This window comes from Onychomys torridus, chromosome 10 (assembly GCF_903995425.1).
Source record: "Onychomys torridus chromosome 10, mOncTor1.1, whole genome shotgun sequence".
Classification (NCBI taxonomy): Eukaryota; Metazoa; Chordata; class Mammalia; order Rodentia; family Cricetidae; genus Onychomys; species Onychomys torridus.
In genome coordinates, this window is record NC_050452.1 from 67,374,347 (window position 1) to 67,389,928 (window position 15,582).

The window sequence follows — 15,582 nt, forward strand, 5'->3', positions numbered from 1 at the left end:
TATAATTTTTGAATTTAAATCTTTTTCCTATTTTTAAAAAATAAAACCATTCTTTAAAATGTTACGTTTACATTTGAATAGATTGTAGCCCCATTGTTTTTGTTTGGGAGAAGTAACTAGTCGTGGGGGGGCACTAGAAAAGAACTTACAGTCTTAAATTATGACATTTCATGCATATATTGTCATCATTCTGTCCTCATATAATGCCACTTTTTAGCATAAACACATGACTTATTTGTCATTTAATTGATCATTTTTGTCCATCATTCATCTAATTATCACTTCAGCAACCTTTGCTAACTATATGCCTCATGGGAACAAGGAATGGTAAGGCCACTGGAATTATAAAAAGTAGCTGTTTGACAACATCCTTGGAGCCTGGAACATCTTAGATTATGGTCTATACCAAGATCCCTTGAACTACTCTGCTACTCTGTCAGTCTGTGTGTGTGGTGTGGTGTGTGTGTGGTGTGTGTGTGGTGTGTGTATGGTTGAATTATATAATACGAGTGAAATAAGAACAAATATTCATGGTATGGAAATCTCATATCCAGAGGTTTTGGAACTCTGCTAGGTAGCTAACTAATTAAGCCTCAACTAAAGTCATGAATATAGATTCCAAATTGGATACTGTGAAGGTCTCAAGAAGAATCCTCCAAGTGTTCCTAGCCTCATCCCACATACCCATGCCTCACTCTGAAACTGACAGTTAAATATCTTCAACCAAGAGTTTGCTTCTGACATGCAAACATTTTCACAAGCAGTGGTGCTTTTATGAATGGGCTGTAAATAGTCTCTGTTTGGAAAAGGCTTTCTTCTTATGCTCTTCTGGTCCCCAACACTTTGTTCCTAACCTCTCCCTTCTAATGCTGTCCTCTGAAGTCTTGCTGGTCTTTCCAAAGGTGGAGAAGCCACTGTCTTAGATATGCTCAAGTGGACCCCTGGCCACGGTGTAAAACCCACAGGTGTCCAGGCAAAGAGGAAAGCTTGTTGGATTCTAAGGACAGAGGTTGACCCATGAATCGGCTCCAACCACCTTGTTTACGGACATCTTCGAACTTTAGTCCTAGCTCTTCCTATTTCTACATTTTTGCCCTTTTTCTCTTGGTGTTGTCGTGGGGCTAGTGGGCTGGGTCTCCAGAAAAGGATTGATCTCTGCTTTGGCACATGTACATGCTCAGTATTTGCCATGTGTTTTTCCCGTTTTCCTCTTTGGTATGGCTTGAGCTCCAACTATATTTGGTGATAGCCACTGTGCTAGTTCCTTCTCAGTAACCAATAGGATAACTTAGGAGATTTTATTCCTTGTTCACTGTTTGTAGTCCATCTAATGGGGAAAGGTTTGAGGAGTTCATTAATGGTGGGCGACGTAGGGCAGCTTGTTTCTGTTTCATATGTTGTTAGATCAGGAGGCAGATGTTCAAGACTGGGCAAAACCGGCCAATCACCGTCAAAGGACTGAGCAAGCAAGATCACTTCCTGCCAGCAAAGCCGACATGTCCCACAAGTCCACAACCTCCAAAAATGGCACCAACTGGCTGGGAACCAAGCCACAAACAGATATACCTTATACATAGGCCATTTGGCCATTCACATATTCCGAATCTACATCTTCTCTAACAGCCAACAAGACACTCTCCAAGAAAAAAAGCAGGCATAGTGGCCTGTGCTGCGGGTGGGGCTGGGAGGGGGGGGGAGTCTATACATCAAAACTGTTGTGTGAGGCTACGGCTTCTATCTTCCTAGCTAGGCTGAAGGCGGTGACTGGCTCTCATGGCCTGGTTTTCTCCATCTCTCAAGTGGAGAATAATCATAGTTTCTGCTCCCACAGGGATGCTTAGAGGTTTCCATAAGGACCTGGCATTGGTGAGCCTCATTACAGGGTGGCTATTATTAAGTAAGGTGTTTGGGAACTGCTTATTGAAGGGCCAGTGAATAGTTTTAGTGTGTGGATAGTCTGAGGGAGGCCTGGCTCATGCGAAGGTGTTTTATTTGGATTCAGGATGGCTGCTTCTTGATCTATCTATAATTAGTTTATAGTATGTTGAAGAGGAAAATACTTTCTGTTGACCTGCTCAGTGTCCTGACATTCCTGCAAGGGTCAATGCTCCCGATGCTTTCATCACACCCAAAGTGGAAATTATTTTTTTTTTTTTTTTTTTTGTGGGCTTTTAGTAATCCTGGCTGAAGTCTATGGTGAGCAGTTGGTAGAATAGTGTAAGAATTTTCGCTGTAAGCTGTGAACCAGAAGCTGCTCTGGTCTGGGGAATGTCTGGAGGCCCCTTCTCTTTAAACTCTTATTTCTCCTTGGTAAGCAACTCCAGGCTGCTGCTTGTCTGTGTGTGAGAAATTCAAGAGATTGTAAACGCACTCTTCCACCCCAGTCTTCCCACCCTCGCACAGAGGGAAAGAGGCTCTTGCATTATTTCTTTAAGGATCCCATTCAGCTCCTAGAACAATTCTGACTATAGCCTTGCTCAGTAAAGAGCTATAAATTAATTATTAAAAAATAATGATATAGGTTTCAGCCAGGTGGCGTTGGTGCATGCCTTTTAATCCCCAGCACTCAGGAAGGCAGAGCCAGAACAATCTCTGTGAGTTTGAAGGCCAAGCTTGATCTACAGAAAAAATCCAGGACAGGTACCAAAGGTACATGGAGAAACCCTGTCTCGAAAAACCAAACAAAATCAACAAAAAAAAACAAAAAAAAAAAAAACAAACAAACAAACAAAAAAGAAGAAAGAAGAATATTTCCCCTTTCTTTTTACTTAAGAGGACACCTTGCAGTTCCCACAGTGGCTCACTGGCCTCCAGGGCAAAGACGTTGTGCCATTCTGTTATACATTGTTTCTTGTTTTGGCTTAAAAAACAGTTTTTTGAGGAAACATAGTGGCTTTCTGTGAAAAATACAGGGAGACCTTGTGACTGGCATCTGCCTCTGACCTTCACTGAGATTCTGGTCACCACCACTCTTAGAAACTGTTTCTTTGCCCTAGTGAAGACCGATCAGTATTCCTGAAAACATTAGTTTGACTGCCCCCCATCTCCACTGCTTTGGCCATCTTCCTGGCCATTTCACTCCACAGAAACCCATCAGTGTGTGACTTTCAGCCCTGCCCCTGTCCAGCAAGAGGGATAGAAGGCTTAGGGTGGAAGGTTGCTCACTCAAGGGTGTATGAATGACTCAGGTTTTGAGCCTTAGCTTCTTGTATACTTCCTGAAGCCCAGCCCAGGTCCAATCAGTGACAAAGGCCTTCCACTGAATGAGGTTTTCCATGGAGCATTAGGAGACGACTTCCCCAGGGTGCTAAAATCCTCCTTTGCTCTCCCTCCCTAACTCTACGCTCTTCCAACACTCATTCATTAAAGGCTGAACCATGTCCACAGTAAGGTTCCCTGGATACTCTCCCTCTATTGTCCTGTGCTTCTCTTTTTATTGTATGGGTGATAATTGTTATACAACCATTATTTTACCTGCTTATGTCTGTACCTAAAATGGAAGCCCCAGAAAGATCCAGGGCTTCCTCTGTATGCATTTTCTTGAAATTGAGAGCCTATTAGTTTCCAAGAAAAGCAGATCCTACACTGAGAAACTGGTTTGTGAGGGATTGAAAGAATAATCTCCCACTCTGTGCCATCACGCTGGGTGAATGAAAGTAGATAATAAAGCGATAATAATGTGTCTGTCAAACCCAAGCCTTTCTACTGGGCAAAACAAATGAAGAGCATGCTCCCCAATACATCGAGTGACCCACTCTTTCCGAAGTGTGCTAAAAGATCCACTCTGATTGGACAAGAAATCACCCATGATGACACGTTTGAAGTCCTCAAATGGATCCTGCATATGTTGAGTTAGTGTTTATTCATACTCATCGAGTCTCTCTGTTAAGCAATCAATTCTTACTTCAAAAATTTACTGAGCACTGGTGTGAGCTGCGCGACAAGTTGTGTAGCAAAAAAAGCTTATCATTTAGTAGGAGGAATGCTAGTCTCTCTTTGCCAGTACCTCCCAGGAAGTATATACACACCATCTGTGGTCTTCATAATGACTGTGAAGGTCATTGTTGTGGAAAAGGTTCAGGAAGGTTAAGTGGCCTAGCTAACTAAGGCCACACAGCTAGGAGGTGGCAGAGCTGGGACTCCCACGTGATATAGATAAGATTCTGCTAGCCAGTGAGAATGAGTCGAGAAGGTGCTGTTTTAAAAGGACAGCATGTGTGTGTGAAACGTGAGGTTGTTAAGTCCAAAGATTGCTTCTTAAGGTGCTTCACAGAGGCGTAGACCCCCAGTGCAACAAACTAAAGGAGGATCAGTGCAAGGGGCAAAATGCAGACCAGCTGCAGCTGGGCAATGCCCTCCTCCAATAACTTTCTGTGGAGAAGGTACGCTGGAGACAGGCTGGATGGAAACACCAGACCCATGGAATGGGGGCTGTTGAGGCTTCCCAAGGCAAGGAAAATTCTCACACGAAGTGCTTTATTCTTATTTTGAAGGGGAAAAGAGGTTGAAATTTGATTTTTTTGAAAGGATTTGTATAACTGAAAAGCCCCTTGTTTCTTTAGCTGCTCACTGATGCTTATATTGAATGATGGGGTTTGACCTGCTGTGAAGATTCTGTTGCTGCACACCCAAAAGGACTTCCTGGAGAAGGTAATTTGCCCCTCGACACAGCCTTACAATGGATTAAGCGGAAGCTGGGGCAAACACAGGCAGCAGCATTGAAGAGTATTCACTTTCTAAAGCAAGGAATGGTGTCTCCGTGGCAAAGCTGAGCACATGATTACCAGCATCAAGAGTTTTGGGGTTTCAGAAACTCACCATCTGGACCATGAGGTGAGTGCCCTGGGGTTATAGCCAGAGAGGCAACTGCCCTTGGGTCCACTTGCTGGACACAGGCACTCCGGGAGGACCTACCAACTTGGCCCCAGTTTTCCTGCCAATTCGGCGGGCCCTGCGGAAAGGCTCCTCTTTTCGACGAACTGCAGAGAGACATCACTGGAGTCTCCACAGCCCCCTGCCCCACACCCCATCTACTGGAGACCCAGCCCACTTCCTGAAACAGGACAGCCCCAAGCTTGAATTCTGCCCCTGGAACTCCCCATCTGAACAAGAGACCAGAGGAATCCTATCTGGACAAGAGGAGACTCCCATCTGGACAAAATAAGGAGACCCCAGGGGACTTCCCAAGACTCATAGTCCAGCCCCCCCCCCCCACTCTATCCGGCCAGCACTCTCATTGGACCAGCACTCCATCCTGGCACAGAGCTTCCCCATCTGGACCAGAGAAAGAGGCTCCCTAAATTTGTCAAACTCTCTCTGGACCACGTACACTGATAAGAACCAAGAACGACCCAAGAGGAGATGGGCAGACCGTCAACTCAAGAAGTAACACACACGGACAAAATAAAGAGCCAATACAGCATCACCAGACCTAGCCCTTCTCCAACAGCTAGACCTGAACATCACGGAATGGAAAAAAAGAAGAAGAAAACACCTATAATCACATCATGAAGAGGCTAGAGCCCTTATATAGAAGAAATCAAAAATAAAGTAGAGGAAAACAGACAAACAAAAGGGAAGAACGCTATAAAAAACTAGACGGAAAGGACAATTAAAGCAAGAAGAAAACAACTAAATCCTTGAATGAAAACCATGAAAAAGTAAGGGAGACAATCCAAGATACCCTGAAAGGGAAATAGAAAAAATGAGAAAGACACTAGCAGAAGGAATGTTGGAAATTAGAAAAATCTGAGTAACAAACAGGACTTCAAAGAAGCAAGTATACCAACAGAAATGCAAAGAGATGGAAGAGAGGGATCTAATGTGTTGAAGAAGAATAAAAAAACCGTAGAAGAAATAGATTATCAAGGCCAAAGAAATCACTAAAACTGACAAAGTCATGACACCAAATGTGCAAAGAAATTTGGAACACCATGAAAAAAGACAAACCTACAAATAATACGGATAGAGGAAGGAGAAGAATACGCAACTCAAAGCACAGAATAATAATATTTAACAAGATCATAGAAGAAAACTTTCCCAACTTAAAAGGAAGGAAATGGCCTATGAAGATACAGAAGCCTATAGAACAACCATGACTAGACCACCAAAAGTCCCCACTCACCACATAATAATAATTAAAACACCTAACGTACAGAATAAAGAAAGAATATTAAGGCAGCCAAAGGAAAAAAGGCAGTGACTTATAAAGGCAAACCCATGCAGAATAACCCCTGAATTTCTTGAAATGGAGACTTTGAAAGCCAGAAGGACCCTGGACAGATATAATGCAGACACTAGAGGACCATGGCATGCCAGCCTAGACTAATATACCGCAGCAAAACTTTCAATCATCATAGATGGAGTGAACAAGACCTTTCCAAGACAAACCAGATTTAAACAAATACTTATCCACAAACCCAGCCTTACAGAAAGCCACTAGAAGGAAAATTCAACCTAAGGAAGGTCAGATACACCCATGAAAACACAGGCAAAGATAACACCCAAACAGCAGTAAAAACCCCAAAGTAAAGAGAAGTTACACACAAATACCACCAAAAATAAAAATAACAACAGGAAACGACAATCAATGGTAATTAATATCCCTTAAATATCAATGGAACTTAATTCCCACACTATAAAAAGACACAGACTAAAAGATGGATACAAAAAACCAGGGACCCATCTTTCTGCTGCTACACGAAACACACCTCAAATTCGAAAGACAGACACCTCCTAAGAATAAAAGGCTGGGAAAAGACTTTTCCAATCAAATGGTCTTCAGAAGCAAGCTGGTGTAGCTCTCTCTCAACCAACCACAATTCGGGGGGGGGGGGGGGGGGGGGGGGGAGGAGGATGGGAAAGAGAAGAGATGCTACACCAGCTTGCTTCTTAAGACCATTTGATTGGAAAGTCTTTTCCCAGCCTTTTATTCTTAGGAGGTGTCTGTCTTCGAATTTGAGGTGTGTTTCTTGTATGCAGCAGAAAGATGGGTCCTGTTTTTGTATCCATTCTGTTAGTCTGTGTCTTTTTATAGGTGAATTAAGTCCATTGATATTAAGGGATATTAATTACCATTGATTGTTCGTTCCTGTTGTTATTTTTATTTTTTGGTGGTAGTTTGTGTGTACTTCTCTTCTTTGGGGTTTACTGCTGTGGTGTTATCTATTGCCTGTGTTTTCATGGGTGTATCTGCCTTCCTTAGGTTGGAATTTTCCTTCTAGTGCTTTCTGTAGGGCTGGGTTTGTGGATAAGTATTGTTTAAATCTGGTTTTGTCTTGGAAGGTCTTGTTCACTCCATCTATGATGATTGAAAGTTTTGCTGGGTATATTAGTCTAGGCTGGCATCCATGGTCTCTTAGTGTCTGCATTATATCTGTCCAGGTCCTTCTGGCTTTCAAAGTCTCCATCAAGAAATCAGGGGTTATTCTGATGGGTTTGCCTTTATAAGTCACTTGGCCTTTTTCCTTTGCTGCCTTTAATATTCTTTCTTTATTCTGTACGTTTAGTTGTTTAATTATTATGTGGTGAGTGGACTTTTTGGGGGGTCTAGTCTGGTGTTCTATAGGCTTCTTGTATCTTCATAGGCATTTCCTTCTTTAAGTTGGGAAAGTTTTCTTCTATGATCTTGTTAAATATATTTTCTGTGCCTTTGAGTTGGTATTCTTCTCCTTCCTCTATCCGTATTATTTGTAGGTTTGGTCTTTTCATGGTGTTCCAAATTTCTTGCACATTGTGTGTCATGACTTTGTCAGTTTTAGTGTTTTCTTTGCCTGATGAATCTATTTCTTCTACGGTATCTTCAACACCATAGATCCTCTCTTCCATCTCTTGCATTCTGTTGGTTATACTTGCCTCTGAAGTTCCTGTTTGTTTACTCAGATTTTCTATTTCCAACATTCCTTCTGCTAGTGTCTTCTTCATTTTTTCTATTTCCCTTTTCAGGTCGTGGATTGTCTCCCTTACTTTTTCATGGTTTTCTTCTGCTTTAATTGTCCTTTCCTCTAGTTTTTTATAGCGTTCTTCCCATTTTTTGTTTGTCTGTTCCTCTACTTTATTTTTGATTTCTTCTATATAAGGCTCTAGCCTCTTCATGATGTTACTTATAAGGTTGTTTTCTTCTTCTTCTTCCATTCCGTGATGTTCAGGTCTAGCTGTTGGAGAAGGGCTAGGTTCTGGTGATGCTGTATTGCTCTTTATTTTGTTGTGTGTACTTCTGAGTTGACGTCTGCCCATCTCCTCTTGGGTTCGTTCTTGGTCTTATCAGTGTACTTGGTCCAGAGAGAGTTGACAAATTTAGGGAGCCTCTCTCTGGTCCAGATGGAAGCTCTGGGCCAGATGGGAGTGCTGGTCCAGATGAGAGTGCTGGCCGGATAGGAGTGCTGGACTATGAGTCTTGGGAAGTCCCTGGGGTCTCCTTATTTTGTCCAGATGGGAGCTCCTCTTGTCCAGATAGGAGTTCCTCTGGTCTCTGGTTCAGATGGGAGTTCCAGGGCAGAATTCAAGCTTGGGGCTGGTCTCTGATTCTCAGGAAGTGGCTGGGGTCTCCAGTAGATGGGTGTGGGGGCAGGGTGTGGAGACTCCAGTGTCTGTCTGCAGTCTTCGAAAAGAGGAGCCTTTCCGCAGGGCCCGCCGATTGGCAGGAAACTGGGGCCAAGTTGGTCAGGTCCTCCCGGAGTGGCCTGTGTCCAGCAGTGGGACCCAAGGGCAGTTGCCTCTCTGGCTATAACCCCAGGCACTCACCTCTGGTCCAGATGGGAGTTCTGAAACCCAAACTCTTGATGCTTAATCAGTGCTCAGCTTGCCAGGAGACACCATCCTTGCTTTAGAAAGTGAATACTCTTAATGCTGGCTGCCTGTGTTTGCCCAGCTTCTGCTTATCATTGTAAAGGCTGTGTGAGGGCAAATTACCTTCTCCCAGGAAGTCCTTGGTGTGCAGTCAACAGATCTCACAGCAGTCAAACCCCATCATTCAATATAAGCATCAGTGAGCAGCTAAAGAAAAAGGAGGCTTTTCAGTTATACAATCCTCAAAAAATCAAATTCAACCTCTTTCCCCTTCAAAATAAAGAATAAAGCACTTGTGTGAGAATTTTCCTTGCCTGGGAAGCCTCAACAGCCCCCATCCATGGGTCTTGTGTTTCCATCCAGCCTGTCTCCAGGTGACCTTCTCCACAGAGTTATTGGAGGAGCATGCCCAGCTGCAGCTGGTCTGCATTTGCCCCTTGCACTGATGCCTCCTTTAGTTTTGCACTGGGGTTCTACGCCTCTGTGAAGCACCTTAAGAAGCAATCTTTGGACTTAACAACCTCACGTTTCACACACACATGCTGTCCTTTTAAAACAGCAACAATGACCTTCACAGTCATTATGAAGACCACAGATGGTGTGTATATACTTCCTGGGAGGTACTGGCAAAGAGAGACTAGCATTCTTCTCTACTAAATGATAAGCTTTTTGTACACAATTGTGTCAGCAGCAGCTCACACAGTGCTCAGTAAATGTTTGAAGTAGGAATTGTTGCTTAACAGAGAGACTCGAGTGAGTGAATAAACACTAATCAACATATGCAGGATCATTGAGGACTTCAACGTTCATCATGGGTGACTTTCTGTCCAATCAGAGTGGATCTTTTAGCACACTTCGGAAGAGTGGTCACTCGATGTATGGTGGAGCATGTTCATTTGTTTGCCAGTTAGAAAGGCTTGGTTTGACAGACACATTATTATCGTTTATTATCTACTCATTCACCCAGCGTGTGGCACAGAGTGGGAGATTATTCTTTCAATTCCCTCACAAACATTTCTCATAGGATCTGCTTTCTGAACTAGATAGGCTCTCAATTCAAGATGCATACAGAGGAAGCCCTGATCTTCTGGGGCTTCCATTTTAGGTACAGACATAAGCAGGTAAATAATGGTTTGATAACAATTATCACCCATACAATAAAGGAGAAGCACAGGACAATAGAGGGAGAGTATCCAGGGAACCTTACTGTGGACATGGTCAGCCTTAATGAATGAGTGTTGGGAGAGGTAGAGTTAGGGAGGGAGGAGCAAAGGGAGATTTTAGCACCCTGGGGAAGTCGTCTCCTAATGCTCCATGGAAAACCTCATTCAGTGAAGGCTCTTTGTCACTGATGACCTGGCATGGCTTCAGGAAGTATACAGAAGCTAAGGCTCAAACCTGAGTCCATCATACACCTTTAGTGAGCACCTCCACCCTAAGCTTCTATCCCTCTGCTGGGACAGGGGCAGGGCTGAAGTCACCACTGATGGGGTTTCTGTGGAGTGAAATGCCAGGGAAGATGGCACAAAGCAGTGGAGATGGGGGGCAGTCAAAACTAATGTTTTCAGGAATACTGATCGTCTTCTACTAGGGCAAAGAAACAGTTTCTAAGAGTGGTGGTGACCAGAATCTCAGTGAAGTCAGAGGCAATGCCAGTCACAGGTCTCCCTGTATTTTTCACAGAAAGCCACTATGTTCCTCAAACTGTTTTAAAGCCAAAACAAGAAACAATGTATACAGAATGGCACAACCTTTTCCCTGGAGGCCAGTGAGGCCACTGTGGGAACTTCAAGGTGTCCTCTAAAGTAAAAAGAAGGAAATATTCTTTCTTTCTTTCTTTCTTTTTTGTTTGTTTTTTTTTTTTTGTTTTTTTTGTTTTGATTTTGGTTTGGTTTTCGAGACAGGGTTTCTCCATGTACCTTTGGTACCTGTCCTGGATTTTGTTCTGTAGATCAAGCTGGCCTCAAACTCACAGAGATCTGTCTGGCTCTGCCTCCTGAGTGCTGGGATTAAAGGCATGCACCAACGCCACCTGGCTGAAATATTCATTATTTTAATAATTAATTTATAGCTCTTTACTGAGCAAGGCTATAGGGTCAGATTGTTCTAGGAGCTGAATGGGATCTAAGAAATAATGCAAGCCTCTTTCCCTCTGTGGAGGTGGGAGACTGGGGGTGGAAGAGGTGGTTTACAATCTTCTTGAATTTCTCACACACAAGACAAGCAGCAGCCTGGAGTGCTTTACCAAGGGAGAAATAAGAGTTAAAGAGAAGGCCTCCAGACATTCCCCAGACCAGAGCAGCTTCTGGTCACAGCTTACAGGAAAATCTACACTTTCTACCAACTGCTCACCATAGACTTCAGCCATATTACTAAAAGCCACAAAATAATTTCCACTTTGGTGTGTGAAGCATCGGGAGCATTGCCCTGCAGGAATTCAGGACACTGAGCATCACAGAAAGTATTTCCTCTCAACATACTATAAACTAATTATAGATAGATCAAGAAGCAGCCATCCTGAACCAAATAAACACCTTCGCATGAGCCAGGCCTCCTCAGACTATCACACACTAAAACCTATTCACTGGCCTCTCAATAAGCAGTTCCCAAACACCTACTAATAATAGCCACCCTTAATGAGGGCTCACCAATGCCAGGTCCTTATGGAAACCCCTAGCATCCCTGTGGGAGCAGAAACTATGATTATCTCCACTTGAGAGATGAGAAAACCAGGCCATAGAGCCAGTCACCTTCTTCAGCCTAGCTAGGAAGTAGAAGCCTTAGCCTCACACAACAGTTTGATGTTAGACTTCCCAGCCCACCCGCAGCACAGCCACTATGCCATGCTTTTTCTTGGAAGTGTTTGTTGGCTGTTAGAGAAGATGTAGATTCGAATATGTGAATGGCCAAATGCCTTGTATAAGTATATCTGTTTGTGCTTGGTTCCCAGCCAGTGGTGCCATTTGGGAGGTTGTGGACTTGTGGGACATGTCGGCTTGCTGGCAGAAGTGCATCTTGCTGCTCAGTCCTTGACGGTGATTGCCGGTTTTGGCTCCAGTCTGAACTATCTGCCTCCTGATCTAACAACATATGAACAGAACAAGCTGCCCTACGTGCCCACCATAATGAACTCCTCCAAACCTTCCCCATTATGATGGACTAAAACAGTGAACCAGAATAAATCTTCCTTTAAGTTAATCCTATTGGGTACTGAGAAGGAACTAGCACAGTGGCTATCACCAAATATAGTGGAGTCAGCCATACCAAAGAGGAAAACGGAAAAACTACATGAGCAAATACTGAGCATGTACATGTGCAAAGCAGAGATCAATCCTTTTCTGGAGACCCAGCCACTAGCCCCACTACAACACCAAGAGAAAAAGGCAAAAATGTAGAAATAGGAAGAGCTAGACTAAAGTCAAGATGTCCGTAAACAAGGGTTGGAGCCTGGATTCATGGTCAACTCTGTCCTTAGAATCACAAGCTTTCCTCTTTGCCTGACACCTGTGGGTTTACACCGTGGCCAGGGGTCCACTTGAGCATATCTAAGACAGTGGCTTTCTCCACCTGGAAAGGACCAGCAAGACTTCAGAGACAGCATAGAATGGGAGCAGGATTAGGAACAAGTGTGGGGACCAGAAGAGATAGAAGAAGCCTTTTCCAAACAGAGACTATTTACAGCCCATTCATAAAAGCACACTGCTGTGAAATGTTTGCATGTTCAGAAGCAAACTCTGGTTGAAGATATTTAACTGTCAGTTTCAGAGTGAGGCATGGTATGTGGGATGAGGCTAGGAACACTTGGAAGGGATCTTCTTGAGGCCCTTCACAGTATCCAATTTGGAATCTATATTCATGACTAGTGAGGGCTTAATTAGTTAGCTACCTAGCAGGTTCCAAACCTCTGGATATGAGATTTCCGTACCCATGAATATTTGTCTTATTTCACTCTGTATCTATATAATTCAACATACACACACACACACACACACACACACACACACACACACACACACACTGACAGAGTAGCAGAGTAGTTCAAGGGATCTTGTATAGACCATAATCTAAGATTTCCAGGCTCAAGGATTTGTCACAGCTACTTTTATAATTCCAGTGGCCTACCATTCTGTTCCCATGAGGCATATAGTTAGCAAAAGGTTGCTGAGTGATAATTAGATGAATGGATGGACAAATGAGTCAATTAATGATCAAATTAAGTCATGTGTTTATGCTAAAAGTGGCATTATATTGAGACAGAATTGATGACAATATATGCATGAAATGTCATAATTAAGACTGTAGTTCTTTCTAGTGCCCCCCACGACTAGTTATCTTCTCCCACAAAACAATGGGCTACAATCTATTCAAATGTAAACGTAAACATTTTAAAGAATGTTTTAATTTTTAAAAATAGGAAAAAGATTTAAATTCAAATGAATATAGAAATGACTAATTCTAGCTCATTTTCTGACTGGGTATTGCGCCATTTGTTTACAGCTTTCACTTCATCCTGAAGCATCCTGAACAGCATTGGCCTTCCACTTCCAAAACTTTGTGTTTCAATACTTACCATCACTTAAACATACTTATTTTGAAAACTGGATTCCGAGAAAGTCCTCTAAAGAATGTCCACCTAATCTATCGTAACACGCTCTCATATAACCACGTCTCCCTACCAATCAGCAGCCTCCCCCGACAGCCCACACTGACTCTGTTTCCCTCCTTGTCCACGCCATCCCTCTTTCCTCTGGTGGCTAGCTGCTCTCATTTTCCCATCCTTCAAAAACGCCCCCAAATCCCACCTCATCTCAGCATCGGCCCCCTGCAAACTACCATAGCAGGGGACAACACGGAGGCCCATTTGTTGTTGTTGTTGTTGTTTACTTTTAAAGAATTTCAATCCATTTTCCACTTTGCATACAGAAGTCATGTTTTAATTAACATTTTCACTTATTCTTTGAGAATTCCATATAGATGATCAATATATATTGATCCTACCCATCACCCCTCATTTTGCCACTCCATCTCCCCCCAAATCTGCTTAACATGACCCCTTCCCAAATTCATGTCTTCCTTTTTTAAGTCCCACTGAGTCCAATTAGTGCTGCCCATATGCACATAGTGTGGGGCCATCCACTAGAGCATTGGGAATCCAAAAGGGCCACACCCCCAAAGAAAAAACGACTCTCCCTCCCCAGCAGCCAACATCTGCTAACAGCTCCTCAGCTAGGAAGAGGACCTCAGCATCCCTTTCTCATCTGTGATGGAATTTTAACCTAAAACTTTTTTTTTACACTCAGTCTGAACTAGTTTTTATAGTCCTGGCCTTTTGATCTGGGTTTTAGACATAGTAAATTTTGCTCATCATAATACTATAGTGATTGTGTGGACAAACATTTAGGCTTAAACTCTGGGCTACACACTGGATCTGGAAGGTTCCTGGACCCTGTGTGTGAAAGACTGAGTCCTAGACTTCATAATAAGTAGTTGGAAGTAGTGGATCCTTCAAGATGTGAGCTTAGTGGATGGAAGTCAGGCTACCTGGGGTGGGAGCCAGGTGACAAGCTCTTGAAAGGGATATTTTGACTCATTCATTCCTCACTCCCTCCTCCCTTACATATCTTATTTCTCTCTCTTTCTCTCCTCCTCCCCTTGTCTCCATCCTGGCTGCTTGAAGGTATATAGGGGCCTTCTCCCACATGTTCCCACCATGATATGCTGAGCTAACACAAGCCCAAAGTGACAAGGTCTAATGACTAGGACAGGAAATGCTGAAACTTAAACCACAACCTCAAAGCTTTGTCCTTTATTGGGCTGATTACCCCAGATAATGTGTTATAGCAGCTTATGACTAACTAGTACACCCTGGACTTTGGACACATCAGATACCACACTGAAAGATTTTTTTAAAGTGCCCTTTTGATATATGAAGACAATAACAAACAAGAAAGGTAAGGCAGGGCCAGATAAATGTCCTCACACTACCCCTAGGATTTTAAGTCTTACGATTCTCACTCAACCCACTCTCCTTTACTTAGTGTTACTACAAAATGATGATAATAGTCTATCTTTGGATATTGCATTTAAACCTTCGACTCAGTATTTATTTTTTTTAAAAAAGTCTTCCAAAATACATTTTATCGTAGCTATACATTTCACATAGGTGTTTGTGCTGAATCTGATCTTTTTTATTAGATAAGAGAATTTCAGCTTTGCTCCATCATAATAGTGCACAGGCCTATGGAAAACTATAGATAACTACACCTTTACTTAGAATTAATTCCTTGTGGTAAGTTCCCTGTAATAGAATTACTATATCAAAGCATGTGAGTGCTTTACGAGTTATGATACACATTGTCAATATGAAATGATATGCACCAATAACATTGTTTCTAACAATACAAAGATGATTCCAAGCCATAACAACCTATCAGTGAATGGTGTGCTGTTTGCTTTCTTATAACAGTGAAATCAAATGTTGCTTACTCCTTTATCTAGTGTAAGATTGCTCATATTGTCCTTTGTACATATATTTCTTAGCAATCTGCTTTAATTCTGATTTGTTTGTAGACTTCTTCAGAACATGCTGATAAGCCTTGCATTGGACAAACTGCCTATGTTAGACCTAAATTCATTAATTTAATCATATTCATTATATCAGCAAACATGTGATGATAATTCACAGTATTTCATTCTGTTGTCACTGAGGACACTCAAACAGAAAGGACATGGCTTGATGACACTCATAAACTGATGGTTAGTCATGGAGGACTGATCAAAACTGCAGAAGATCAA